The sequence below is a fragment of the Cavia porcellus genome, unplaced genomic scaffold (genome assembly GCF_034190915.1).
Source record: "Cavia porcellus strain 051 isolate PalLab524CR breed Dunkin Hartley unplaced genomic scaffold, mCavPor4.1 scaffold_5, whole genome shotgun sequence".
Classification (NCBI taxonomy): domain Eukaryota; kingdom Metazoa; phylum Chordata; class Mammalia; order Rodentia; family Caviidae; genus Cavia; species Cavia porcellus.
In genome coordinates, this window is record NW_026947488.1 from 112,220,509 (window position 1) to 112,248,135 (window position 27,627).

The window sequence follows — 27,627 nt, forward strand, 5'->3', positions numbered from 1 at the left end:
GGGTGCTAAAGGTCATTATCATGTGCACATGTTGAAAGGATAGTTCCAAGGCCAGGCTGCTGTTGAGAGGGGTTGGGGAACTTATAATGTGGATCCTGGAGCAAGGAAACAAGGTCTTAGCAAGAGGCTATTTAATGTTGCTATGGTACCCAAGCCTCCGTTTATCCTCCATTTTATTCTGTGTCACTAGTTGAGGGCATTCCTTTCACACCCAACCCTTGTTAGGGCCATTGCTGAGCCACAGGCCACAAAGGCATGCAGTTGATCAGTCACTACCCAAAGCAGACCAAACCGTCATGCCAAAGAATCTTTCTCCATAGTTTCTTGCCCCTTGCCTGCTATCTTAAGAGTTTAGTGAAAGGGAAGTGTCTCCAGGATTTTACAGATAAGACTCAGGGCTCCTCTACCACTGAGGGACCTCATCATCCACTTGTGAGCTGTACTGTCAGAGCATCTTCCCAAATTGCCAGGCTAAGTGTGTTTGGTGGCTCACACGCCCATGCACACACACCTCCTTGAGAGACGGGTGCAAGATGATTGCAGTGATTCAGAGTTCTTTCTCAACTGCATAGTCACACCATGTGAAAGCCAAAGAGGATAGAATCCAAGAAATAAAGGATTTACTCAGATGGATCTGGGATTTGTTGACTTTCTGCTTCAGCTTCCCAGTTATCTAGAAACACAATTGCACACCACCACTGTCATAATTAGTTTTTACTCATTGCTGAGACAGAATACCTGAAGCCCTAAGTTGGGAAAGGACATGTTTATTTCTTACAGTGTTTGGGGGTTTCAGTCTATACTCAGTTGGCTCCAAGGCAGGCTGGCATGGTTGGGCCATAGTTCACAGCAGCTCCAAACAGCAAGCAGGAACCAGCAAAGAGCAAGCATACCTTCTTCCTGCCATTCCATTACATCTTGGCTTCACCCATTTGTGGGTGTAGCACTGACACCATCAATCCAAGAACTAGACAATGAACCATCACAAATGCACAGTGCAAACTCATGAGGCCTGGGGGCCACAGACATATTTCATGACATTCTTCCCCTGGCCCCCAGTACTCATGAACTTACTTTTTGCAAAAGACATTTAGTCAACCTCCAAGAGTTGCCAAAGTCCTAAGTTTCAGCATTGAGGAAAAGTCCAAGTTCCAAGTCTCCTCCAAGATCTATGGCAAGCTCTTAATTGTAACCCCCTGTACAAATGAAATAAGGTTAAACATTCCTGAAATGCAAAGGCACAAGATAAACATTACCATTCCAAAAGTTACAAGCAGGGAAATATAAAGCATTGGAAACAAAGCAAGTCCAACATCCAGCAGGGCAAACATTAAGTCCTAGAATTCCATGCTCAGCATCTGAAGCAAACTGGTTTCAAGCTCCAAAAGACTTGGGTGATTCCACCCCCACAGCACTTCTGGCAATTTCAACTCCCACAGCTTTTCTCTTAAATTTTCTCTGCTCGCTTTTTGCAGTTTCCCTCGGGTCATTCACATTCCAGGCTTTTCCAAACTTCTGGGGTCTCCACTATACCTTTGGCTTTACCTTTACATCTTCACAAGTTTCCCTTTCAGGGACACATTGCTTGCCCTGCCAGACCCTTTGCAATTTAGGTAGCTGCCTTACCCTCAGAATTTGTGCATTTTCTTTGCACCTAAAATCAGCACCTTGTGGATGCCCTTAAGGTTTGCTGCTAGCTGGAGCAGTAGCCCGGCTTCTCTCTCTCAGCTGTAGGGGTCAGTTGCCTGGATCTCAGGGCTCTTTTTACTGATTGTGAGGCAAAGCTTCTCTATGTTGCTGTCATTCTGGAATGTCATGTGGCCTCTTTCACCATTCTGGGACCTCATATGGCCTCTGTCGACATTCTGAAACCTGGTGCTCTGCAGCTTTCTCCTCTGAGCAAATTCTTTTACCTTTGCAGTGAGGCTGCAAAGTGTGGGGGGATCCTCTTCCTGGGATGCCCCAGGGCCATCTTTCTTATCTCTGTTTCTCTTCAGCAATCAAAATCTCAACTCTGTCTTTACAATACACAGCTTTCCTGGCATTTTCCTTCTGGCCAATATCACAGAATTGCAAATTACCCTGCTGGGCTCTTTGCTCTTGATTTTCAGCAAAGTAGGCTAAAAGCCCCAACAATAGCCATGCCACAGACTCAATATTCAATTTCTTTTTCAATATTAATCAGTCCATTGCCCTTTGTCTCAGTCTCAGGCAAAGTCTCTGGGCAGGAGCAAAATGCAGACAAACTTTCTGCCAAGCCATAACACACATCATGGGGAATGCAGTCCTTCTTCCCAGCTGAAACCTCCCAAGCCTGGTCTTTACCATGAGGCTTTCTATCAGTCTTCTGGTCTCCTGAGCTCTGACCAGAATCTCCTCTACAGAACAACCTACGTTGCTCCAGCTCTATGCATCCAGGCAACATGTCTGACCTTTCCAAACTTGCCCACAAGCCATTTCCAAAGACTCTCAAAAAACATGGTCAGGTATAGTCACAGCAAACGACCCCACTCCTTGGTACCAAATTCTTTCTTAGTTAATTTTTACTCATCACTGAGACAAAATACCTGTAGCCCAAAACTGGGAAAGGAAAGGTTTATTTCTTATAGCTTTTGGAGTTTAAGTCCATACTCAGTTGGCTCCAAGGCAGGCTGGCATGGGAGGGCCACAGTTCACAGAGAATGCAAACAGCAAGCAGGAACCACCAAAGAGCAAGACACACCTTCTTCCTGCCATTACATTACACATTACATTATATCCTGGTTCCACCCCTTTGTGGGTGTAGTACTGACACCATCAATCCAAGCATTAGACAATGAACCATCACAAATGCACAATGAAAATCATGAGGCTGGGGGCCACAAACATAAACCACGACAACCGTGCTCAGCTGAGGTCAAGGAAAAGAGTCTTTCACTTTTCATACCAGAGGTGGGATTGAAAGACTTACAGGAAATAGTCCAGCTGAGAAAACCACTGGGGCAGAAATGTGGATCAAGTGTATTAGACAAGTACTGCATCTAGAGAGCAAATCCTGAGATGCAGAGCCCAGGTGCACCATTGCCCTAGAGAGGGAGATGAAGCAAGAGTGCTTCTATAACTCTGAATGTGCACAGTGCTAAGTCTCTACAGCCAAAGCCACAAAAGCCTTTTCCCTTTCTTGAGCAAATAATGAAAGAGAAGAGAGCTGGCAGGTGTAAGCTATTTATTAGGGATTGGTAGAGGGATGGGTAGGAAGCAAGAGCAAAGGCTCAGGGGGAATGTCCCAAGTATGCAATGTTCCTGGTAGACTGCTGGGTGCCAGTTGGCGGGGAGATCAGTTGTGGACTCTCTAATGCTGTGTTAGGTGATCAGACCTCAGAAACTTCTTCTGGCAGATGTGACAGATGTAGGGTCACTCCCCACTGTGGCTTCTCATGTGTCACTTCAGCTCATCTGAGCAGTTGAATCTCCACTCATATTCTTGCACATTGCACACATAGGGCTTCTGGCCTGGGAGGGAGGGAGGGAGAGGGAGGGAGAGAGAGAGAGACAGAGAGAGAGAGAGAGAGAGACAGAGAGAGAGACAGAGAGAGAGACAGAGAGAGAGACAGAGAGAGACAGAGAGAGAGACAGAGAGAGAGACAGAGAGAGACAGAGAGAGTGCACAAGAGATGCTTGTCAGGCTGGCTGGGGTGTGAGGCAGTCATTTGGGAAAGAACCAGGGAAAGGATAAGTAGGAAGGAGTGGGAGAGGGAGAGACAGGGTGAAAGAGATTGGAAGCTGGAGAAGAGGAAGAGTTGTAGAACAAAATGAGCTGGAATAACAAGAAGCAAGGTGTGGAGGACAGGAAGGAAGAGGAAAAGATAGCTAGAGATGAAGCTCTCTGGTAGAGCATAGCATAAGCGTGAAGCTCTCATGGGGGAGAAGCTGCATTGAAGGCCCATCAACAGTATACAAGTGGAAACCACGAATGCCCAGGGAGCTCTGTGAAGCTTTGTAAACACACCCATTCAGGGCCACATGCACCTCCCTGGCACCCAAAACCTCACTTACCATTGGGTGTGTGCTAGTGGATACGCAGGTGAGTAGGCATCATGTAAGATTTTCGCAGCACTTGTGTGGGCAGACATAGGGCCTGGATCTCTGGGAATTCGTCTGCAGTGGGTACCTCTTCATCTGGAAGTTCCCATTCTGTTCTGGGATTTGTTCCTAGATGCCAGTAATTGCCAGCAAGTCTATGAGTCATGGCACTGCTACAAGCTGATATCCTCCACTGAGTTTCTGACCATTGGTTAAAGTCACCATCTGGTCCCCATTAACCTCTGACCAATCGAGGCATTTGTAATCTTCTTCACATAGAGGCTCTGATCACAAACAGGGTTTACCATGGCAGCCAAGTGAAAGATCTGCTGACCCAAGGCAACTCTCATCGGTGTCCCAGAGAGGGTCTGATTCTCCTTGAGGCTGATGATGTGACCTCCCAACAATGTACTCATCTGGATGCCATTGAGAGTCTTCTGACCCCTTATATCCTGCATCTGGCCACCACCCTCAGGGACAGTCAGCTTGCTTGTGCAGACATGGGTCTTCGGGCAATCAAGGAGTGATATCTGGGGGATGCCAGAGAAAGGGTGCTTGTGTAGTCTGCTGTGGGCCAGTTCTCTTCATGTGTCATGGCGTGAGCCTTCTGAAGAAAAGTCTCAGTCGGCTCATCAAGGATTGCTTCCATGGCTTCATCTGGGGCTGTTGCTGCATTCTGGGTGTTCACACTCCTGGGGATATCAGAGGAGCCACAAATCATCTTGGGGACCTGGAGGGTGGCATGGCTTGGCTCTGGTTTGAGCCCTGCTGGCTGCTTTCACCAGCAGCTGTGGGAGGCAGGCAGAGGTATGGCTCCATGATGCACTGGACTTTCCCATGCTCCCTGTATGGATTAGAGAAGTCACTCAGGCAGTCATCAAATTCTTTTAGTGTCTCCAACCAGGGGTTCATCTTGCTATGGCCTGAGGACTCAAGTCAATTTGCAGCTATAAGATCCTATCAGGAAAATGACAAGAGCAAGGCTCCATCCCAGCTCCAAGCCTAAGTGTGTCATACTTATGCTTATCACCCTAGGAACCAAGCCCCAACCACACAGTTATAGTTTAACTGAACACAGCATCTTGCTGTTCTGTACCCCCACCCCAGTAACCCATTTGCTGTGTCAACTTTTGTTCCCCTTGTAAAAGACAAATGATGCTGTATCAATCGTTGTTCCCTTTATGAGAGACAAATGTTCCTAGAATTGGCAGAACAAGGGCTATGAATTGGCTAACTGCCCACTGTGAAATGACTCTGACCTCAAGTAAAAGGGAACAAAGGCCCACCTTATTTCTATTTCTCATCATTATGTACTTAATGATCTGTGAGCTAATTATAAATGAATTATACAAATCATTCAAAATTCTAACTCAGTTGCACAGCTTTGCAAATTCCATCTGCACTGTGTCACTGGGCTAGCTAAAATAAAAGTGCTTCTTTTAAAAAAGATGTCATCTTGCACTGTTCTTCATCATGAGGCCTTGTTTGGGGGTTCATCCGGGATTACATGGGGACCCCTCCCCACATTTTTTTTTCAATGATCAATCAGCTTGAACCATCTGTAAGTATTTGGGTCTTTTGTTCTTTGTAATTTGAGTGCACACGTTTAAAGTTGCAGATGAGCTTGGCTGGCTTCTTCTGTCCTGGAGTGGGATGCCCTCTGAGAAAGGGCTTCTAGCCCATTTATGATGTGGGACTTTTGTCCATTTGGTTCTGTGCTTGGTATATTTTTACTGTGGAACCATTTGCTTGTTTGAATCTGTTACCTCAGTACTAACATTCAGATTTCTTTTATTTCTCTTAAACTACTGTTTCAGGTTCCATGTGGCTTATTGGACTTAAGGGTCATAATGAAAATTTATTTCCCTTTAGGTCACTGAACCATGGACAGAAAAACCTTTGTTTGTGTATTTAATGTTGGTCTTGTCTTTTGTGGTGCCTTGTTTAATTTTTAGTCCTCAACTGATTATGTACAACCTCAGCATGTCTTTAAAATATTTTTCTTTTTGGTTAAAATGTAAATATACATGTATATGTTTATGATTTTTAAAATCATATTGACTTTACCAAGTAAAGCCAGGTCATACCGTTATTGAGCCAGTTTAAAAAAGTTACAGTTTTTAATGTGTACCATTTTAAGGTGATAAAAAGACAAAAAATGATTTAATATATTTTAGACTACTAAGAAAGTGACTTCAAGGATTTTTAAAAAATGTTTTAATATTTTCTAAAAAGCTAGAAAAAGGTAATTGGGTAATTGACTGGTAATAATTACAAAACAGAGAAAAACAAATGTATTCAGAATTTGACAAAATTGGATCAGTAAACCTTTACTGCAAAATGTTTCCATTAAAATAAGATTATATTCTAAAAAGGGGTAGGATCTTTCTTCTCCATTCATCATCCCACTTGGGATGACTGCCAGCAGATGTTGTAGGTTCTGTTTACAGCAGAAGGGAGAGAGAACATTCGTGCTGTGAGGTAAAAGGCAGTGTGAATTCCATATGAAAACCGGTCCTCTGACCCTGAATGCCAGAACCGTGTTTTCCCTTTGTCCCACCCTAATTGGACAAACAGAGTCAAGAAGGCTCTCCTCTGGTATCGCCAGTTGTTCTCAGAAGCCTTTAAGGGCTGCCTTTAGAAAACCCACCAATTTGTCCAAGGTAGCAGCGGTGAGACAATTAGATGATGATTCCCCCTTGGGCTTTCTAAAAAGATTGCTCGAGGTCTATTACATTTGTATACCCATAGATCCAGTGGCACCTAAAAATGCAAGAGCCATTGATATTGCCTTTGTAACTGCTGGCTGCTGATATTAAGCAAAATGCCCCACAGTTAGTTATTAGAGTTTACTTAAAACTAACTCTTTCCTACCAGCGGGTGCAAGCCCTTCAACAGATTCCAATCCCCATGACTAGAAAGCAAATGTGTGAATTTCTAGGAGCCATAGGATATTTCCTGCTTGAGATTACAGACTCATGAGGCCAGTCTTTTAAGGAATCAGCATTGAGTGACCTCCCAAACTGGGGAATTAGCCTGCTGGGGCAAGTCTGTGTGCCATCCAGAGCCCCGGGTATACTTTAAGAAAATCTCTTCCAGAGCTCAAGGACCCACCCAGAGCCCAGCCAAGCTAGGCTGCACTTGGCAGGGTTCAGCTCTGCCCAGGACACACCCAGTGACCTCCAAAACCAAGAAATGGCTGGTTGGGGATCTCAGAGAAGGTGAAGTGTATTCCAGGTCATTGGTCTTCACCCAAGGAGAGCTTCAACCCATCATTCACAGTGGTTAGATGCCTGCCCAGCTACCTAAAACACTGCAGGTGGCATGGGAGGGCCTAAGGGCCTAACTGGACCCAGCTCAGCAACTTCCATTCAGTCCCAGGAGCCTAAGGCATGGGAGACGATTTCCAACATATCCAGAGGAAGCCTTGGAATAACATGTAAAGCATAGAAATACAGGAAAATGACAAAGCAAAAGACCAAAATGTAATCTCAGAACTCGAGCGTATCCCATGAAACCTTAGGAGCTATGTACATAGAAGAAAATATATACCATACACCTGAAATATCTGAGATAATAGCAACTGCAATAAAGAAGCAACTCTTTGAAGCTTTAAAGGAATTCAAACTAGAAATAATCTCCCAGGAAAAAGAAGAATGATAAAAGTAATGAAAGAGATGCTGAACATGTCTAAAGAAGACACAGTTTAAAAATTGGAGGAACTTAACAAAAAGGTAGAACCCTTGGGTGAACAATATAAGAAACAGACAGAATACATAAAGCAGATGCAAAGAGATATACAGGAAATCAAAAATTCCACTGAAAGTTGTCAAAACCACCTCAATGAAAGCAAAGATAGAATTTCAGACCTCAAAGACAGGATTGCAGCTAGTGAACAGGAAAGGCAATATCTTTAAAAAATAACAAGCAACCAGGAAATAATAATTCAACAGCTGCAAGATGATGCAAAGCAAAACAATATACGATTGATAGGGATAAATGAAAAAGAAGAGGACAACATAAAAGATGTCAAGAGGATATTTAGAGATGTAATAACTGAAAATTTCCCAAACATGAGAACAAAATCTGACATCAGGATCAGTGAAGCACATAGAACTCCAAATAGTCATAGCCAAAATATAACTACACACAGACATATAATAATCACCATCCCAGAAAGCCAACATAAGAATAGAATATTAAAAACTGTCAGAGTGAAAAGACAGATCATCTATAAAGGAAAACCTATCAGAATCACAGTAGACTTCTCAGCACAAACAATAAAGTCAAGAAGAGCATAGATTGAAGTGTTCCAGATCCTAAAGGAAAATGATTTCCAACCTAGAAATAATGTAACCTGCAAAACTGTCCTTCAAAATGGATGGAGAAATGAGATACTTCCATGACAAAGAACACCTGAAGAACTTCATGATCACCAAGCCAACCCCACTAAGAATACTGAAAGACAGTTTAAATGCACTTAGGAAAAAATCAGTAAGCAAAGCAGACAATTAAACAGAACTGAAAGATAAAGATTCACAGCAGAAAGATAACATGTGAAAGATAAACCAAGATATAACAGTTATAACCATTAATGTAAATGGTCTCAGTGTACCAAGTTAAAAAAAAAAAAACAGACTGGCAGAATGGATCAAGAAGCAGCATCCAACCATATTGTGTCTATAAGAAGCCCATCTAATCCAAAAGGATACTCACAGACTGAAAGACAAAGGATGGAAAACAATACTTCATGCAACAGGAACACCCCCAAAAGTGAGGGTAGCTATTCTGTTTGCAGAAAATGTGAATTTCCAGCCAATAATGATCAGAAGCAATAAAGAAGGTCATTATATACTGTTTAGGGGAAAACTTCAAGAGGAAGAGATAACAATCTTAAATATATATGCACCAAATTCCAGAGAACCCAGTTATATAAAGTATTTAAAAAATGTACAACCAAATTAGCAGTAACACAGTTATAACAGGAAACCTTAACACACCATTGACACCAAGGGACAGATCAAGCAGACAGAAAATCAGCAAAGAATTAACAGAACTTAATCAAACATGTGGACAAATGGACTTGATAAAAATATGCAGTGTGCTCAACCCAACAACATCAGAATACAAATTCTTCTCAGCAGTACATAGATATTTTCTAAAATAGATCATATATTAGACAACATAACATATTTAAATAAATGCAAGAGAGTTGAAATTATCCCATGTATGTTATCAGATCATCTCACCATGAAATTAGAAATTAATGATAAAAGATACAGCACAAATCCCACAAACACATAGAAACTGAATAACACACTGTTGAGTAATCAGCAGGTCACAGGAGAAATAAAAGAAGAAATTAAGCAATACCTACAAGCAAACAAAAATACAAATACAATTTACAGGAATCTGTGGGATACAATGAAAGCTATCCTCAAAGGGAAATTTATTGCACTGAGTTCCAATATCAGGAAAATAGAATGAACAAAAATAAATAACCTGATGCTACACCTCAAACATCTAGAAAAAGAAAATCAAGTCAAGCCCAAAGCCAAAAATGGGAGGACATTATAAAAATCAGGGCAGAAATTAATACTAAGAAAACAATCCAAAGAATCAATGAATCAAAGAGTTGGGTTTTGAAAGAATAAATAAAACTGATAAGTCCCTAGCCAGCCTTATTAAAAAAGGGAAGAAAAAGCTCAAATTCATGCAATTCACTACAGACTCTGTAGAAATGCAGAATATCATCAGCACCTATTTTGAACACCTCTACTCTCATAGATTTGATAACACAGAAGAAATAGATAGATTCCAAGAAACATATGAAGTATCAAAGCTAGGTCAAGAAGATGTAAAACTGCTGAATAACCCAATATCTGTTAATGAAATTGAAAATGTAATTAATCCCTTACCTACAAAGTAGGGCCCAGGCCCAGATGGATTCACTGAAGAATTCTACAAGAAATACAAAGAAAACATGCTGCCAACACTCCTCAAACTCTTCAATGAAATTGAAAGGGAAGCAATCCTTCCTAAGTCATTCTTGGAAGCAAATATTACTCTACTGCCAAAACCTGAGAAAGATCCAAATAAAAAAGAGAACTACAGGCCTATCTCCTTAATGAAAAGAGATGCAAAAATCCTCAATAAAATATTGGCAAATAGGATGCAGCAAATCATTAAAAGAATTACACACCATGGCCAAGTGGGATTCATCCCAGGAATGCAGGAATGGTTCAACATATGTAAATCAATAAATGTAACCCACAATATCAATAAAACCAAATGTAAGAATCACATGATCATTTCTATAGATGCAAAAAGTCTTTTGATAAGGTCCAACACTTATTTATGATAAGAACTTTACAGAAAATTTGAATAGATGGTCTTTACCTCAATATAATAAAGGCCATCTATCACAAACCAACATCCACTATCATAACAATGTCCAAAAACTAACGGCCTTTACCTTCAAATCAGGCATAAGACAAGGATGTCCCTTATCAATGCTCTTATTCAATATAGTATTGGAAATACTAGCCAGAGTAATTCGACAAGAGAGAGAAATAAAAGGGATAGGAAAAGAGGAACAAAATTATCATTATTTGCAGACCACATGTTACTCTACATAGAAGACTCCAAAAACTCCATTGAAAGACACTTAGATATAATAAATAAATTCAGCAATATAGCTGGAACAAAATCAATGCTCAAAATCAATAGCATTTCTATACACTAAGAACAAAATTATGGACAGAGAAATTAGAGAACCACACCCTTCAAATTAACATCTAAAAATTAAAAGAGTTAGGAATTACTCTCTTGAAAGAAGTGAAAGACCTATACAGGGAATAATATAATATACTGAAAAAAGAAATAGAAGACAATCTCAGAAAATGGAGGGACATCCCTTGCTCATGTATAAGGAGAATAAGTATTGTGAAAATGGCCATTCTCCCAAAACTTTTATACAGATTCAATGCAATCCCAATGAAAATACCATCCATATACCTCACAGACCTAGAGAAATCACTCCTAAAATTCATCTGATACCTAGATATATACCTAGATATCTCGAATAGCAAAGGCAATTCCAGGAAACAAAGGCAAGGCAAGAGGCATCACAATTCCTAACTTGAAATTACACTACAAAACTACTGTAATAAAATCAACTTGGTACTGGAATAAAAACAGATCTGAAGATCAATGGAATACACTAAAAGATACAACCACAACTACAAACACACTCAACCACCTTATCTTTGATAAAAAGGCCAAACATGTTAACTGGAATAACGATAGTCTCTTTAATAAATGGTGCCTGAAAAACTGGCTCTCCATATGCAGAAAACTAAAACTAGCCCCATGCCTATCACCATATACTAAATTAATATCTAAATGGATCAAAGATTTGAATATTAAAACAGAAACACTAAATCTGTTAGAAGACAAAGTAGGTAAACATCTTGAAGACATAGGGGAGGTAGAGAATTCATGCACAGGAATCAAACTGCATGGGAAGCACTTCCCAGAATCAATAACTTGGATCACCTCTTATTAAAAAATTTATGCATGTCAAAAGAAATCTCTAGCATAGTGACAAGAAAACCCACAAAATGGGAAAAAATCTTAGTGAACTGTCCCTCAGACAAAGGATTTCTGTCTAATATATATAAAGAATTAAAAATTCAGACCCCTTAAATTCAAAGATCCAATCTAAAAATGGGCTTCTGAGATGAATACACAATTCTCAGATGAAGATATACAAAGGCAAATAAATACATGGAAAAATGATCTTCATCATTAGTCATTAGAGAAATGCAAATTAAAACAACACGGAGATAACATCACACTCCTGAAAGAATAGCCAGGATCAAGAAAACTACTAACAAAAATGTTGGAGAGGCTGCGGGGAAAAAAGGAACTCTCCTGCACTGTTTGTGGGAGTGTAGACTGGTGCAGCCACTGTGGAGGTCCGTCTGGAGATTCCTCAGAAAAGCTGGGAGTGGGGGTCCCATTCCACTCAGCTATCTACTTCTGGGCATATTCCCAGAACTGAAAATATCATACTACAATGATATATGTACACCCATGTTTATAGCAACACAATTTGTAATAGCCAGATCTTGGAAACAACTTAAGTGTCCATCAATTGAGGAACGGATAAAAAAGATGTGGTATTTTTATATAATAGAGTACTACTCAGCTGTAAAGAATGATCACATATTTGCTAATAAATTGGTGCAACTTGGGACCATAATCTTAAGCGAAATAAATCAAACTCACATGAATAAATACCATAGTGTATTTATTCCCTAGTGTAAGAAATAGTGAAAAAAAGAGAAATAGTAAATGTTCATAAGAGTTTATGGTAATCATGATTCCCCTTTACATTGTTTTGAGGCCTTATAATAATCACGTTGGTTAGGTGGAATGGGTTTGCCATTGTTTGTTTGATTTTATTAACTGTGATGGTATGAACAGCTAATTTGAAGGAAATAAGTCATTATAATAGCAGGTACTGGTATAATATCATCCTGCTCTGAAGTCCTACCATGCTTTTGCTCTTCTTTTTCCATTGGCTCTATCATGATGTACCTTGTTGGATTGTATTACATGTGAAAGTATAAACAAATTTTCTGTGGAACATGAGATAATAGAGTAGCCATTGTTTGTTTTCTGTTATTTGGTTCTGAATGCCCTGTAATACTCTTGTTCTCTTGGATGTTTTTATACTATTTTGTTATGTTTGATACTATTGTATATGAAGTTATATTCAACTATTTCAAAGAAAGAGACATTGTGGATTAACTATTAATTACGGGTTGTCTTCTAGTGAAATTCTACTTTGCTTACATTATTCTGTTCTGATCTGCTTTGGTATGTCCTCTTTTGTCTTAATTCTTTAAAATTAAAAAAAATCACACTTTCCAAACAGGATCTTTTCGGATTTTGGGTCTGAAAGTCATAAGATTACACTGGTTGAGGTCACAGGAAGATGAGGTGTCCTGCATAAGGAAAATGTAATGATCCTCTTTGTTTCCCTGCCAAGGAGATATAGATTGAAAACCCCAATGTCTATAAAAATATTCTGTCTCTATGGACTGTGAACACCTACTAGTGTGATCAGAGGCTGGCTGTTGATTTGGGGGGCAAAGATACCAACCAGTGGACTGTAATTTCTTTTGACTATGTAGGTCCCTGCAAGACCTAGTTGGTTTCTCTTCCATTAGCAACCAATCACGCAGCAGGGTATGCAGACCAAACAACATTCTCTTCTGTCTAATTTTTGCTGGGAGGTCATTTAATAGGGCACATAAATTTATCTTAATTATCCCATGGACAATAGTGTTGACTATCAATAATTCACCAATGAAATAGTAATTTTCCAACTTCCAAACAGTGGATTATGAGGTATCTCCTTGAGGTCTCCATAAGGAACAACACAGAAGTACAAGATTATCAGATATATTTGGCAATTTTAAGCTTTAAAGAATCCTTGGAGAATACAACAGTCCACTCATCTGTAGGTTGATCACTGGCAGAGGACAGAACCGACTTGAAGTGAGAATGATGAATCCAGGCAGGCTTTCCAGCAACTTTGACCACAGTTGGAGTGCTGAGGACCATGGTGTAAGGGCCTTCCCACCATGGTTCAAGAGATTCACGGTGATGTCTCTTGATGAGGACTAGTATCCCAGGTTCCTCTGCAGGGTATTCATTTTCAGAGTGGACTGCAGGCAGAGGATGTTGTCGGAATACTCAGTGGATGGAAGTTAGTACTGGCTTGAGGGCCTGGAGGGACTTAATGAGATCTTGATTAGCCAAATCAGCTAATTTTTTCCTCAGAAATCTTAGGAATAAGAGGAGGAGGTCTCCCACATAGAGCTTTAAAAGTGGAAATACCTCCAACATAGAGAGTACATTGTGCACACAAGAGGGCAAAAGGAAGGAGACTCACACAGTTCATGCCAGTTTCCAATTCCATCTTAGTTATTACCATTTTTAAGGTCTGGTTCATCCTTTCTAATTTTCCTGAACTTTGAGGTTGGTAAGAGCAATGGAGCTTCCAATTGATCTTCAAATCTTGGGTTAATTTTTGAGTTATCTGCACTATAAAAGCTGGGCCTTTGTCAGGCCCCATGGATAAAGTGAGGCTGATTCATGGGACAACCTTATATAAAAGCTTTTTGACTACTATCAGAGCTGACTCAGATTTAGATGGAAAGTCTTTGACCCAACTAGTGAAAGTATCAATCATTACTAGCAAATACTTATACCTTTGAAATCCAGGCTTCCCCATCTCTGTAAAGTCTACTTCCCAATATTCTCCAGCCCTAGTCCCACAATAATGAGTGGTTTCCATTTGTTGCAGTCGCTTTGGGTTCACCAACTGGCACTGAGGGTACCTATGGCTCACAGACTGAGTAAGCTTTGATAACTGAGGGATAAAGAAATGATCTCATAAAAGGGTAGAGAGTTTTGATTCTCCTATGTGAATTGACCAATGAGCTTGTTGCATTAAGTTCTCATCCCAAGCTCTCAGGGAGGAGAACTCACTTATCACGCAGTTGGTTCAAGCCCCCAGGGATTCAGGCTTCCCTTGGAGTTGAGTTACCAAAGGCAAGTCATTTTGAGTGTAAAAGGGCTCTGACAGAGTAGGTGTAATCAGCCACAATGTCGGGGCTGTCTTCAATCCCCACTAATTTTGTGGCCACTTTTCCAGCAGTGGTGTCTGCCAGATTGTTTCCTCATGTAACAGGATCATCTCCTACTTGATGGGCTTTGCAGTGGATAATAGCCACCTTCCTTGGCATTCAAATGGCAGCCAACAAATCCAAAGTTTGGGGAGCATTTTTGATCTTTTGGCCCCCATAAGTCAATAAACCTTGTTCCTGATAAATGGTCCCATGAACATTGGCAGTAGCTAATACTTATCTTTTCCTTCTGACAACTTGAGGGCCTTAATAAGAGCTATGTGTTCAGCTCATTGAGCTTATGTCCCTGGCTCCAAGGTTTGTTCCCATAGAATCTGAGAGTCTGATGGCACCCCCCATGACCCGCTTACCTTGATAGATGTAACTACTTCCATCAGAGAAATATGATGGAATTCTGGGTAGCAGCTCATGCATCAAATCTGGTTTGAAGTCCTGTGAGGTGATCAATGACCTCAATATAATTGTGAAGAGGCAAGTAGGGGTCATAATCAGGCAGCAGGGCAGCATGATTTAAGGCTGCTCTTTCCTTAAAACTGATAATAGTTGGATCCAGGAGCAGTGCCTGATAGTGCATAACTCAGGTGTTAGACAGCAGTCAATCTGGCGGAGCCTTAATAAGTTTCCAGTGAATGAGAGAAGACAATTAAGCATTTTGTCCAAATGTCAACTTTTGGGCCTCTCTCACGAGGAGAGCCACTGAGGCAATCACCTGCAAGCAAGGCAGCTACCTGACTGCCACAGTTTCAAATCTCTTTAAAAGATAGGCAAAAGGCCTTTGCCATAGTCCTAAACTCTGGGTCAGTATTCCTTTTTCTATTCCTCATTTTTCATCAACTTAGAGGGAAAATGGTTTTTGCAAATTTGGCAGAGCCAGAGCTGGAGCTTCCGTTAAGGCTGATTTCAGTTGCCTAAAGGCCTGGTCTTGTAATTCTGACCACTCTAGAGGGTCTTGAGTGGCTCCTCTCTATGAGTCATAAAGTGACTGGGTTATTGCAGCAAAGCTCATAATCCAAAGCCTAAAATAACATATGGCTCCCAAAAATTCTCATACCTGATTCTTAGTTACAGGGATTCGGATCTGCCAGACAGCTTGTATCCACTGAGAGAAAAGAGTCCACTTTCCTTCATGGATTTGGTAACCTAAGTAGGTTACGTGCTTTTGGCATAGCTGAGCCTTTTTAGCTGAGATCTTATAGCCCAACCTGTCTAGAGTCCTTAAGGTGTCACTTAGGTGTCACTTGCACAACTTTCATATGAATCTGTTGCCACCAGAATGTCATATCTGGGTAGTCTCTCTGAAACCCAAAAGGTCTCTGGCCAAAGCCTCATCAAAAAGAGTGGGCACCTTTTTAAAACCTTGTGGTATGCATGTTCAAGTCAATTGTTCTGATGTTCCTGTAGTGGGGTCAGTCAATTGAAAGGCAAAGGTATGTTGACTTACTAGAGCAATGGGGAGAGTGAAGAAGGCATCTTTCAAATCCAGTACTGAGTACCAGATCTCTCAGGGCTCAAGAGGCTCAATAAAGTATAGGGGTTAGGTACAGTAGGATGGAGAGTTACAACTCTTTTGTTTACTTCCCTGAGATCTTGCACCAGCCAGTAATCCTAGGTGCCCAGCTTCTGAACAGGCTGCAAGGGGGTATTCCAGGGAGAGACACAAGATTTTAATATACCATGTTCTTTTAACCTTAGTATATGTCTGGCTATGCCTTGTAGTGCATTCAGACTCAGGATATTGCTTGAGCCGAATAGGAAGTGCTTGAGGTATAAGCTCAGTCACCAAAGGGATTTGGTTCACTGCCAGACTGGAAGGATTATTCTGTCCAAACCCCAGGGATTTTCTGTGTCCAGCAGTGCAATAGCTCATTGTCATTTAAACCTTTAGGATTTTACAATAATAAATGTTCTATACCCTCAGGATATAGGGCAAGGACCTTGGCGCCAAGGAATTCAGTTGAGCCATTGGCCATTTGCATTGTTGGTGTGGCTGTTTCAAAACTGAGATGAACTTTTAGTTTACACAAGAGGTCTCAGCTTAGAAAGGGATCTAGGCATTCTGGGATGCAGAAGAATTCATGAGAGATAGTCTTTTGTCCTGGTTGGGCTATCTGAGCTTGAAACTTCGGATATATCTTTGTGGTGCCAGTGGCTCCTAATACTTTTAATTTCTTTCCTGTAGTGGTTCCTATGAGCCAAGTCAGAACTGAATGAGCAGCTCTGGAGTCCACTAAGAAATCAATTGATTGGCCTGCACAGTTAGAGTTAGCCTGGGCTGGGGGGGGGGGCATGAGAGCCCTGACTTCCCTAATCACGGGACAATAGAGCCTTGGTTTCCATTTCCAGTTTGGCCTTCAGCTTGGGGCAATGCTTTCACCAGTGTCCCATCTCCTTACAGTAGGCACATTGATTTTTTATCTATAGGTGGGTAACACTTTGCATTTGTTTTGGTAACTCTCTCAGTCAATACTTCTAATACCTTTGTCAATTTTTGATGTTTGGGATCTTCACGGTTGTTGATTACCTTCTGAGCTATTTCTGATCTGTCTAAGAGGCATTCCCTCAAATCCCTCAAGCCTTTGCAATTTTCATTTAATGTTTGGGCCAACTGAGTTACAAGGCAATATTAATGGCTCTTGCATTTTCAGGTGCCACTGAATCTATAGGGGTATAAATGCAATAGGCCTTCTGTAGCCTTTCCAGAAACCCCGAGGGAGACTCATTAGCCAATTGCCTTACCTCTGAGACCTTGGACAAATTGGTGGGTTTTCTGGCAGTGCCTTTAAGGGCTTCTAGAAACAACTGGTGATACTAAACAAGAGCCTCCTTACCTTCAGTGTGTTAGGATTCCAATCAGGTCGGGACAAAGGAAAATCATGGTTCAGGCATTCAGGATCAGAGGATGAGTTCCCATCAGGATCACACACCACTTTTCATCTTAACGTGTGGATGCGTTCTCTTTCCTGCACCATCAACAACACTGCAAAATCTGCTAACAATCATCCCAAGGGGGATGATGGGTGGAAAAGACTGATTCTAAAAGAGAAATAATACCTTGAGGATCCTTAGAAAAAGGTTTTTTTTTTGTTTTGTTTTGTTTTGTGTTTTTGTTTCCATTGGTAAAGTTTAGAAGTAGAAAATGGGACATAGGTAAATACTGGGCTGAGGGATCTTCACATTTAGGGATCTCATGAAGAGGAAGAAGGGTGGGAGTTGAGGTGGAGGAATTAGGGGATTCCAAATGCTAATAACTTCTGGTTTGGATAGGGCTAGGAAGGTGAGAAGGGGGTACTGGTTCAGGAGGAGCAGGAATTGGTGCCAAGGGTCAGTAAGGCCATGGCAGAGGTCCTTCCTCCTTGCTTGGAAGAGTCGTTCACAAGTCAGGCTCAGGTTTTGGTTTCATTTTCATAGGTGCCAGGAGACAGTGGTTTCCAAATTGAAGCTCAGATGCCTTGAGAAACTTTTTAAGCCAAGAAGGAGGATCACAAATGAGATCATTCCAAATTTGAATATACACAATTTGGTCAGGGTGGGTTGGGGATCCAAAGACATATTGTCGGATGGCATGAGCAGTGCAGAAATTAAAACTACCTGCTGAGGGCCAGTTGGGAACCACAGCAGGCCATTCAAGCTCACAGAAATTTCAGAGCTTCCCAGAATTTTGTGGTTCTACATATGTCCAGGCTTGATCCTTGAAATCTCTGAAATGATTACTAACCAAAGTAAGGGGAGACAAAGGCTCTGATGATGATGCCTGACCCATAGTTATCAATAACTGGTCAATGACAATAACACAACACAAGGCACCAGAGAAGACAAGAAAAACGCAAACACACACACACAAAGACTTGTTGATTCACAGTTGTCTGGCAACCTATAGCAAAATAATTTTCATTATAACCCTGAAGCCAAGAAACCACATGGGTGCAACATTAGTTTAAGAGAAATAAAAGAAACCTGAATGTTAGTACTGAGGTAATAGATTCAAACAGGCAAATGGCTCCACAGTGTAAATATACCAAGAACAAAACCAATTAGGCCAAATTCCCGAATCACTAATGTGCTAGAAACCTTTTCTTGGAGGGTGTCCCACTCCAGGGCAGAAGGAGCACCAGGCTCATCTGCAACTCCAAACATGTGCACTTAAATTACAAATAAAAAAGATCCAAATACTTACAGATGTTTGAAGCCAATCATTTGGTGAAACATAATGTGGGGAGTGAGTCCCCATTCAATCCAGCATGAGCCCCCAAATGTTGTACCCCAAAAATGAGCCCTGAAATGTTGTCCAAAAAACAGGGCAAGACATCTTTTAAAAAGAAAAAGAGTGCTTTTATTTAAACTGACACCAGCAACACAGTGCAGATTGAGTTTGTAAAGCTGTGTAACTGGGTTAAAATTTGGACAGACTTTTATAGCCCATTAACTGCAAAGTACATAGTGAGCAGGAATGAGGAAGGCCTTTGTTCCCCTTTGCTTGAGGTCAGAGATGTTTCATAGCCAGTGGTTAGCCCTTTTCTTCCTTAAAAGAATTCACAGCACTTGGTCTGCTAATTCCATGAACATTTGTCTCTCACAAAGGGAATAAAGGTTGACACAGCAACATTTGTCTCTCACAAAAAGAACAAAGGTTGACAAACCAACATTAGTCTCTAACAAAGGGAGCATAAGTTGACAATGCAAACAGGTTATTAGGGTGACAATGCAAACAGAACAGTGTGGCAGCACTTCAGTTAATTTATAATAATGGAGTGGGTACCTGAGTGTGGCTGGCTGCAGAAAACAGCTGTGTTTTTAAAGATAGTTACACGGTTACTACAGTGATAAGTATACCACAGGATGGCAAAGCTCTTTTTGCTAATGCATGACAGAGTAGAGCAGAGAAGAGCAGAGCTGCATGTGCCAGGTTTATAGGTGATGATCAGGACATCTGTGTGTGTTCTTAGAGTTAGGAAGCTAACTCTAAGGAGGAATAGCACATGTGTGTGGTGAACCTGCACCAATCGGTACCCAGTTCAAGTCCGGGAGGCTGAGACCCAGGGAGCCCAACCTCAACTCTCTTTCCCATTTTTTCCACAGTGCTCTGGATATGAGAACCACCAAAACATACAGACTGATATCCTGCTGCAACTTAGATTCGGCTAGAGTCTGACATCGATTTTCACTCAGCATCAGACATACTGACAGAAAATCATCTCTTCCCACCTCCTCTGATGAAGGGAAAGGGTTGATTTTTTTCTCCTGCGTGTGGGGGGTGTGGGAGGAGCATGGCTCACCTCACTAGTTGGCTGGTTCTTCTTCTCTCATGGGCTTCATACCATGACTGAGAGATTGCTCCAAGTTTCTCAGTGCTACCTTTGGAACAGAGAAACACAATAAGTTTTTCCATGGGGAGAAATCTAAGTGGAGTCTTGAGTTGTTTTCTGGTGGAACAGAGCAACTTCCTTCCTGGGTGTAGGTGTTCTGGGGTGTCTAATCCAGCCTCAGAGCCAGGTTTCCTTTATGGTGGGTGGGTGGGGGAGGGAGCAGGGGGGGAATTAACGGGTTTGGGGGCTCCCCTAAGCCACTGACTGGCTTATCTCACCAGTCGATAATTCTCCCCCTCTGCTAGACCTAAACCTAATGCCCAAGGACCATGCCGTCGCCCTAACCCATTGCTCTCCAAATCCTCAAAAAAACATTCTGGCTCCAGACATGCCACTATAAATGATTTAGGTAGAATCTGATATTCATCAGTCATGGGCTCATCAGAACTAAGTGTCTGCAGCCCTCCATGGGAGGGTGGTAGCATAAGGGTCACACTAGGCTGTGCTGCAGCCATTCTAGTGGTCAGTCCCTCTAGGAAGTACTGGCACTATTCCCTCCTGAACCTCAGTGGAGGATCTGATATCAGGCTGCTCAGTAACCCCAATCCCCTTCCAGTGTTGGTCCTCCTGTGGGGTAGGTAGTGGGCACAATGCAGACCCTTATATGAGCCTGAAGGGTCTATGCAGAGCCCAGGCTGAAGGTAAGGGTAGGGGGAAAAACCATCATTGGAGGCGCCATGGAGGGAGGGAAGCCCGACAGCAGGGATTCATTCCAGTGGCTGTGCCTCCTTTCCAGAGGGACCTTGGCAAGTGCTGGGAGACACCAGATGCTGACCCAGACCTATACACACACAACCCTGAGTTCCCCTACATACATCCAAAACAGAGACTACAGACAGCACTTTCCACTACCTCTTTCGTGTCCATGTTCATCATCAGACACAGCCACCACCGCAGGTGTCCTGACTTGGGACACCTGCTCTGGCACCCTTGGCAGCAGGCATAAGGGTGGTTACCTCCTCACCCGTCAGACAGACAGACAAGCAGATGGGGATGGGGCTGTAGGTTTCTCAAAGACCTGGCCCCAGGAAAAATTGCCTGTCTGTAAGTAGGTACAGTTCTTCATTCTGCACTTGCCACAGACAGGTGAACAAGTCCATCTGTCTGTGTGTGTGCCTCCCGTGCATGCCATCTGGTGCTCCCTGATGGTCTCCTTCCTTAGTTATGGCTTTACAGATCTCCTGAAACTTTGGCCTGTTCAGTGAGCAGGGCCCGGTTGGGGCAAGATGTCCCCCTCTCACACACACATGGGCTCTCCCAGGAACAGGCAGGGATACATATATATAGCCAAGAGAGAGCATCTCAGAGTGGTGTCCAGCAGCAGCCACCAGAGTTTGGAATGGAGTTTAGTGGCCTCCAGACTCCAAACGAAGCCTCAGCCCGACACAGGAAGCCCTGCATAATAGAGATATACCCATCAATCTGAGCCAACAGATGATCTCTTCCTGCACTGATGGAATGCCACACCATGTGGTCACCTGCGAGAGAGAAATAGCCCTCACTACCATTTCATTGGTTTCCCTGTCTGCCACTCTTCTACCCAAATGAGACAGTGTCACCTGGTGGGTAAAGGGGACATTCACATCCCAAGAGGCACTTCCAGGGTTCAGGTGCTCTGACAACCCCAAGGAGAGCTTCCATGCCTTCCAACTTCTAGGGGCAAGAAGATAGCTACAGAAGGCAGCCCCTGCAGTGCAAGGAGGGCTGTGCTGTGCTGTGCTGTGCTGTGCTGTGCTGTGCTGTGCTGTATAGCCAGGCATGTCAGGCCAGGGCTGCTGGGCACTCTGGCTCCTCTTTGCAGGGCAGTGGTTAGCATCTCAGAGAACAAGTTGATTCTTATGGTATCATGAGTCATGAGAACCAGAGGAAACGTGGTGTGATCCTTGGATAAGATGGCATTCTGCACAGCTAATTCCATCCTCTTATGGGAGGAAAGAGAGATGGGGAGAAAACACTAGGCACTCATGTGAGTCCACAGGCAGCCCTAGGAAAATGCTGGCCCCAGAAAAGCTGGTGTGAGAGCACCTTCCCTCACTTCCACAAACTAAAGCCCTAATGCTGAGCCTAACCCTAAGCCTAGGCCTAAGCCTATGCCTAGCACTCCAAAGGGGGTGCCATCCTGACTCCCGTGCAGCCAATGATGCGACAGGTCCATCCTAGAATGAATGTGTCATGTGCCGTGTCTGTGATGTCTTTCTCTGCCTCTCTCTGTCTCCATCAAGTTCTGGATCTTTGGCTAGTGCTGGATTTCGAGCTGAGCCCTCTGGTGCCCAGAGGAAGGAATAGCCAATGGCATCAGAGTGAACTGGAAAGTGACAGAGTCTTTTAAAGAGAGAATCACAAAAGATATACAGTTCGAAACACTTTGACTTGAATCCTTCATTCATTTTCTATTGACTGACACCTGTATCCTCCTCCTTTTGTTGAGCAGGTTTTCACTTTTCTCATTCTGCTTTTCTCATGGGACTTGTACAGTAAGTCATTTTCTATTTTCCTGCATCAAATCCAGGGCACTAGTAAAATGAAGTGCTGGGCACAAGATAGACACTGTCACTTATGCCAAGCTACAACATGGGCCAGAGAGCAAAAAAGTGGCAAAGGGACTTAAGTGGGTTTGTGACTGACAGACACACAGAGGAATCCCAACAGCCGGATGGATGCATTCACAGTCCAGTGAGCTGAGCTGCACGGAGCTGAGCTGGGAGGAGCATGGCTGGGTGACCACTATTCTCTTATTTCAAAATCTCTGAAAGTGGCTGGCCAGCCCCGAGCCAGGAAAAGAAAAAAAAAATCACAAAGACTTTGAACACACAGTGAACCACCAAATGGAAAGATGTCCCACTAGGAAAGTTTTAGCTAGAGTCTGACACTGATTTGTGTGTGTGTGTTTTAATGTAAAGTGGGAGAACTGGGTGTGTGTGAGTGTTATAGTGTGAAGTTGGGGAATGGAGCCTGGGTGTGTTTCTAGGGTGAGACTGAGGAAGAGGACATGTGTGAATTTTTAGAGTGAGTCTGGAGACTAAGACATGTGTGTGTCTCTTAGTGTGAAGTTGGGGGACGGGACATGTGTGTGTGTGTTTAGGGCGAGTTTGGGGAAGCAGGACACGTGTGTGTCTTTAAGGTGAGCCCAGACCCCTGTGTCATCTCGACACCATGGACTGTCACTTGGCGCACTGAAATGTGACCCTGAACACTAAAACCCTAATTTTCCCTAACTGTAAGCCTAACCCTAACTCTAACCTGCCTCAGGCAACTCCCTTGAGCCTAAGGAACACCCTAGTTCCACTCTACCCCACTTCTCTCTCTCCCCCTCCTTCTCTCTCTCTCTCTCTCTCTCTCTCTCTCTCTCTCTCTCTCTGTCTTTCTGGGTGTGTGTATTACAAATGACTATGACTCTGTGGGATTCAGTCTGCGTACATCCTTGTTATGCTGGGGTTCGTGCATCTTGAGAACTGCTTTTAAAATTGTAAAGACATGGCAGGAGGGCATACTGGTGATTTCTTAGGTTCTCTTGCTTCCTGATCCTTCCACCATATTTCACTTTTATTCTTCTCTCCTCTCTGTAACAAATGATAGAATTCCTCATGTTTTATATCCCATTATTAAGCAGAAGATACTTCAAATAAATTAAATCACTGCTGCCTCAGGGCTTGCTTCTGAGACTTCTTATGGTGTTCCAGCCATAGGCGTCTGAGAACCTTAGCTATTGGCTGATACTAATATTAAATTCCAGGGGTCCAATCTAGTTGTCCACTTTGGACAAACACATGGTTAAAATATGTCTAAGGATGAATTCAACCAGAGCTGAGATCCACAGCCAAATTTATTGGAAGAAAAAGAAAAAAACATTCAGTGTGCAGTTTGATTCATTGCCTGTCTCTATCCTTAGCAGTTTCTCCTGACATCATTAACATGTAATTTTAACAAAAAGCATGCAATAGAAATAAATGATACTGAACTGCTGACTTATGAGGTAGAACTTTTGTTGTTTGTCTCTGTAAGGGCAACTTCTTGTCTGTCATTTTTTTCCTTGACTGTTAATTTTGAATTTCTTTCCCTTTTATCTCTTTCTCTATCTTTACCAAAAGCATGAAATGGACCATTTTCTGGCTATTACTTCGTTCATGTGAAATCTATGGTTAGATGACAGCTACTCATTCTTCTCATGTGCCACAGTTAGGGAGGTAGGAGTCGATGGTAGAGAAGAATCTTAATCCCAGATAAACTTCCGGGAACCTGTGTGTCCATGAGAGTATGGGGCAGAATAAAGGCCCCAATTGCATTTCACAAAAGTGGAAGGCCAACTTTGCTCTCTGTGTTCTGTTATCCACTCAGAAATTTTTTTTTGAGCACTCTTATTTTTGTAAAAAATCCAGTCAAATTTAGCATGGCTATAATACTGTAAAAATACCTCCTTCTACACTTGTGCATGTCCTAATATGAGCACAGCCTCTGAATTTTTTTCTGTGAATGGTCTTCTAGATAGCAGGTATGTATTTCAATCATAATTTCCTATGATTAATGGAAATTTCTTTTATATGTTCCAGGCCTATAAAGTATCACTTTACTGAAGTATCCCAATACTCATTTTAAAAATGTTGGATATTGAAGGTGCAATTAACTTTCTGTTCTTGTGACAACTAAATGTCCAATATTTTTAAATGCACATGTCCTCTATAAGTGTAGTTGAAATAAAATCAGTGCACCAAAACACATGATCACTGGACAAAGCTGATTTTCTTGTTTCTTGTTAAATTCTCTAGGAAGCCAACATATTTTCACTACCACCTATTACCTATAGCTTGTCCCATTTCCTCCTTCCATTTGTGGAAAGCACTAGTCTACTTTTTGATGCTATTGATTTGTCTACTCAGAATATATCCCATGAATGAGTCTATATGATTTCTGATAGTTTCTGTCTGGATTATTTCATGTTGGGCAATTTGTTCAAGTTTCACCCATAATGTAGCAGGTATCACCGTGGAAAATAATCTTACAGTCTCCTAGTATATTTGTCTTTTGTGGCATCAAATATCTCTGTTAGCAAAAATAGAAAATGAACCATATTCTACCATTTTCTAGTTACAATTTGTGGAATGGATACAATTTTTAATTGAAAATCTGGTTTTGGAAGAACCACCAGTAAGAATTGGTTTTCTACTTTGCCATTTAAGAGAAAAACAAGGACTGCTGGCTGGGTTTCCACATCTACTATGTGGATGTTGAGTTTCCACATCTACAATTCCATTGCCAGTGACTACTTCACCTTGTGGAACACTCTGCTTTGGCTGTGGAACAGAGAAGTATCTCTCTAAATATGACTGCCAGACACACAGCAAATTTGCTGCTATCACTGCAGAAATCATGGCAGCATTTTCAGCTGGATTGCAACACTTTGGAACTCTACAAATTTCTCCAGTATTTCCATGTTGGCAAAGCTTTGTTGATTTATTCATTGTTTTTCTCAGTAATTACTGTCAGTGTTGAGACAAATTATCATCTCACTGCACTTTTTTTCCTAGAACATAAACTTATATCTGAACAAGTACAATGGCCTGATAAAAATCCCCTCAGGAGTACAAGGCCTCTTTTTTTTTTTTTTTTTTTTTTTACTGCTTGGGAACATGCCTCTAAAGGAATGGGGCAAGAGAGAATAATATGGGGATGTCTCATTTAACATAATAAAGTGATACTGTAGTGACTGACACAAAGTTTCAAAAACAATAGAAAGGTAACCATTGTGATCCTCAATTCAATAGCTAGGTCATACAAACATGGCACATGGTGAGAAAAGAAGTCATGATCAGTTCCTAATAAAGGACCAAAATCTACCTGTTTTTTTTTTGTCTTTTTCCTTTTTATTGGTACCAGGGATCGAACTCACGACTGCCTGCTTTACAAGGCAGGTGCTTATGCCACTGAGCTAAATCCCCAACCCCTCTACCTGTTTTTTTTAACCTGGAAATGTGTACATCACATTTACTCTGCCTATAATGTGTAAAAATCATAACCTGTGCTTCTCTCTTCCTCTTAGACTCCTCAATCAGTGTGTAGTCAGAGCTGTGGTCCGGGATTCAGAAAAATTCCTCAGGAAGGAAGATCAGTCTGTTGCTTTACCTGTGTTTCCTGCTCAGAGAGACACATTTCCAATCAGACAGGTAAATAATGGAGAATGTCACTGTGATAACTGTTCCCTCTAACAACTTCTCAGTGATGGGAAGCTGAGCCTATTTCCCAGGGGATCAGAGTGGAGCACTGTTTCCCACTCATCTACAGATTCATTCTTTCAGTACACCCATTTATAGTTACAGTCACCACGTACATATTCTTGTCCGGCAGTGCTGATTCTATTATCCTAAACTGAAGTGCTGATTTCCATCACCAGCTATGTTTATATCCACTGCTGAGAGAGACTGAGCAAATCTGAAATCTTACAGTGACCCAGGACGAAGGCCTATGAGTCAAAGCATGGGTATTTCTCAAAATTTCCTGTGGATGCTTGAAAGTCTCAAAACCAACTTTTCCCTTACAAATTTCAAGCATACAAATGTTTCCTTTTTTGCTGTATATTTGCAATATCTAACAATAATGTACATTTTAGGGACTTAAATGAATGGATAAAGTGGACAACCTGTTTTAGAACGGTTGCATTACATTGTGTGCCATGTCACTAATTTTGCACATAGTATTATTTTCATCATTAATGTGAACACTGTCAGTTATGTCAAATGGTATATGTAATGCAAGGGGGAACAAAGCTAACTTTCAGCTTTAACATTTGGAAATTTTAAACTTTAAAAATTAAAGCTTTAAAAACACACTGTTCTTAAGTAACAGAATTAAAATACAAATTGCTCTCCAAAGAGTTATAAGCCAGTAAGACAACTAAATTCAAAATGAAAATATTTTCAATTCATTTTTTCAATATTTATATGGAAAAACTGATAAAAAAAAGTCACAGAGAAATAAAAATATAAAATAGAAAATAAAAACAGAAACTGCTATAGATAATTATAAAACTTAGGTTGTCGAGTATGTCTGTGAGAATATTTAAATTTGAGAGCTGTAAGGAATATTACAAGAATCACCATATGAAAATTAAAATATAAGGCCATGAAACCATTGTCCAATCAGACAGGGTGATAGATTAGACAAATGATAAATGGATAACAATATAGCAATTATAATATTCAAGTTGTATCAGGATTACACAAATTTCCATCTGACTAGTAATGAGGGAAATATTTGAAATAGATTGTCTCACTGAATTTTGTGCCAATACAGAGCTTATTTTGAGGAACACTGCAGAGAGTATAAAGAAGCATTGAGAGGAGATCACAATCCTGGTGACCTCACTGAGTCAGAGGATGACATGACTTCTCACCCAATTCTGCTGAATATGGTGGAAACACCAATTGAATCATTTCATATGATATTTAGATAGTTAGAAAAGTTATTTATGCGTCAAGCATATAGAA

At 41.5% G+C, this 27,627-nt stretch overlaps 1 long non-coding RNA gene across 4 annotated transcripts in view; it reads right to left on the reverse strand.

The window, feature by feature from the left end:
* Positions 1 to 443: 443 nt before the first annotated feature.
* The window catches only part of LOC134476169 (uncharacterized), a 106,590-nt gene continuing 79,406 nt past the window's right edge, over positions 444 to 27,627 (reverse strand). For 2 of the 4 annotated variants that reach the window (XR_010047740.1, XR_010047739.1), the window contains one exon: positions 18,493 to 20,134. This is a non-coding gene — a long non-coding RNA (uncharacterized LOC134476169). The other 2 variants (XR_010047741.1, XR_010047742.1) reach the window with 2 other exon arrangements.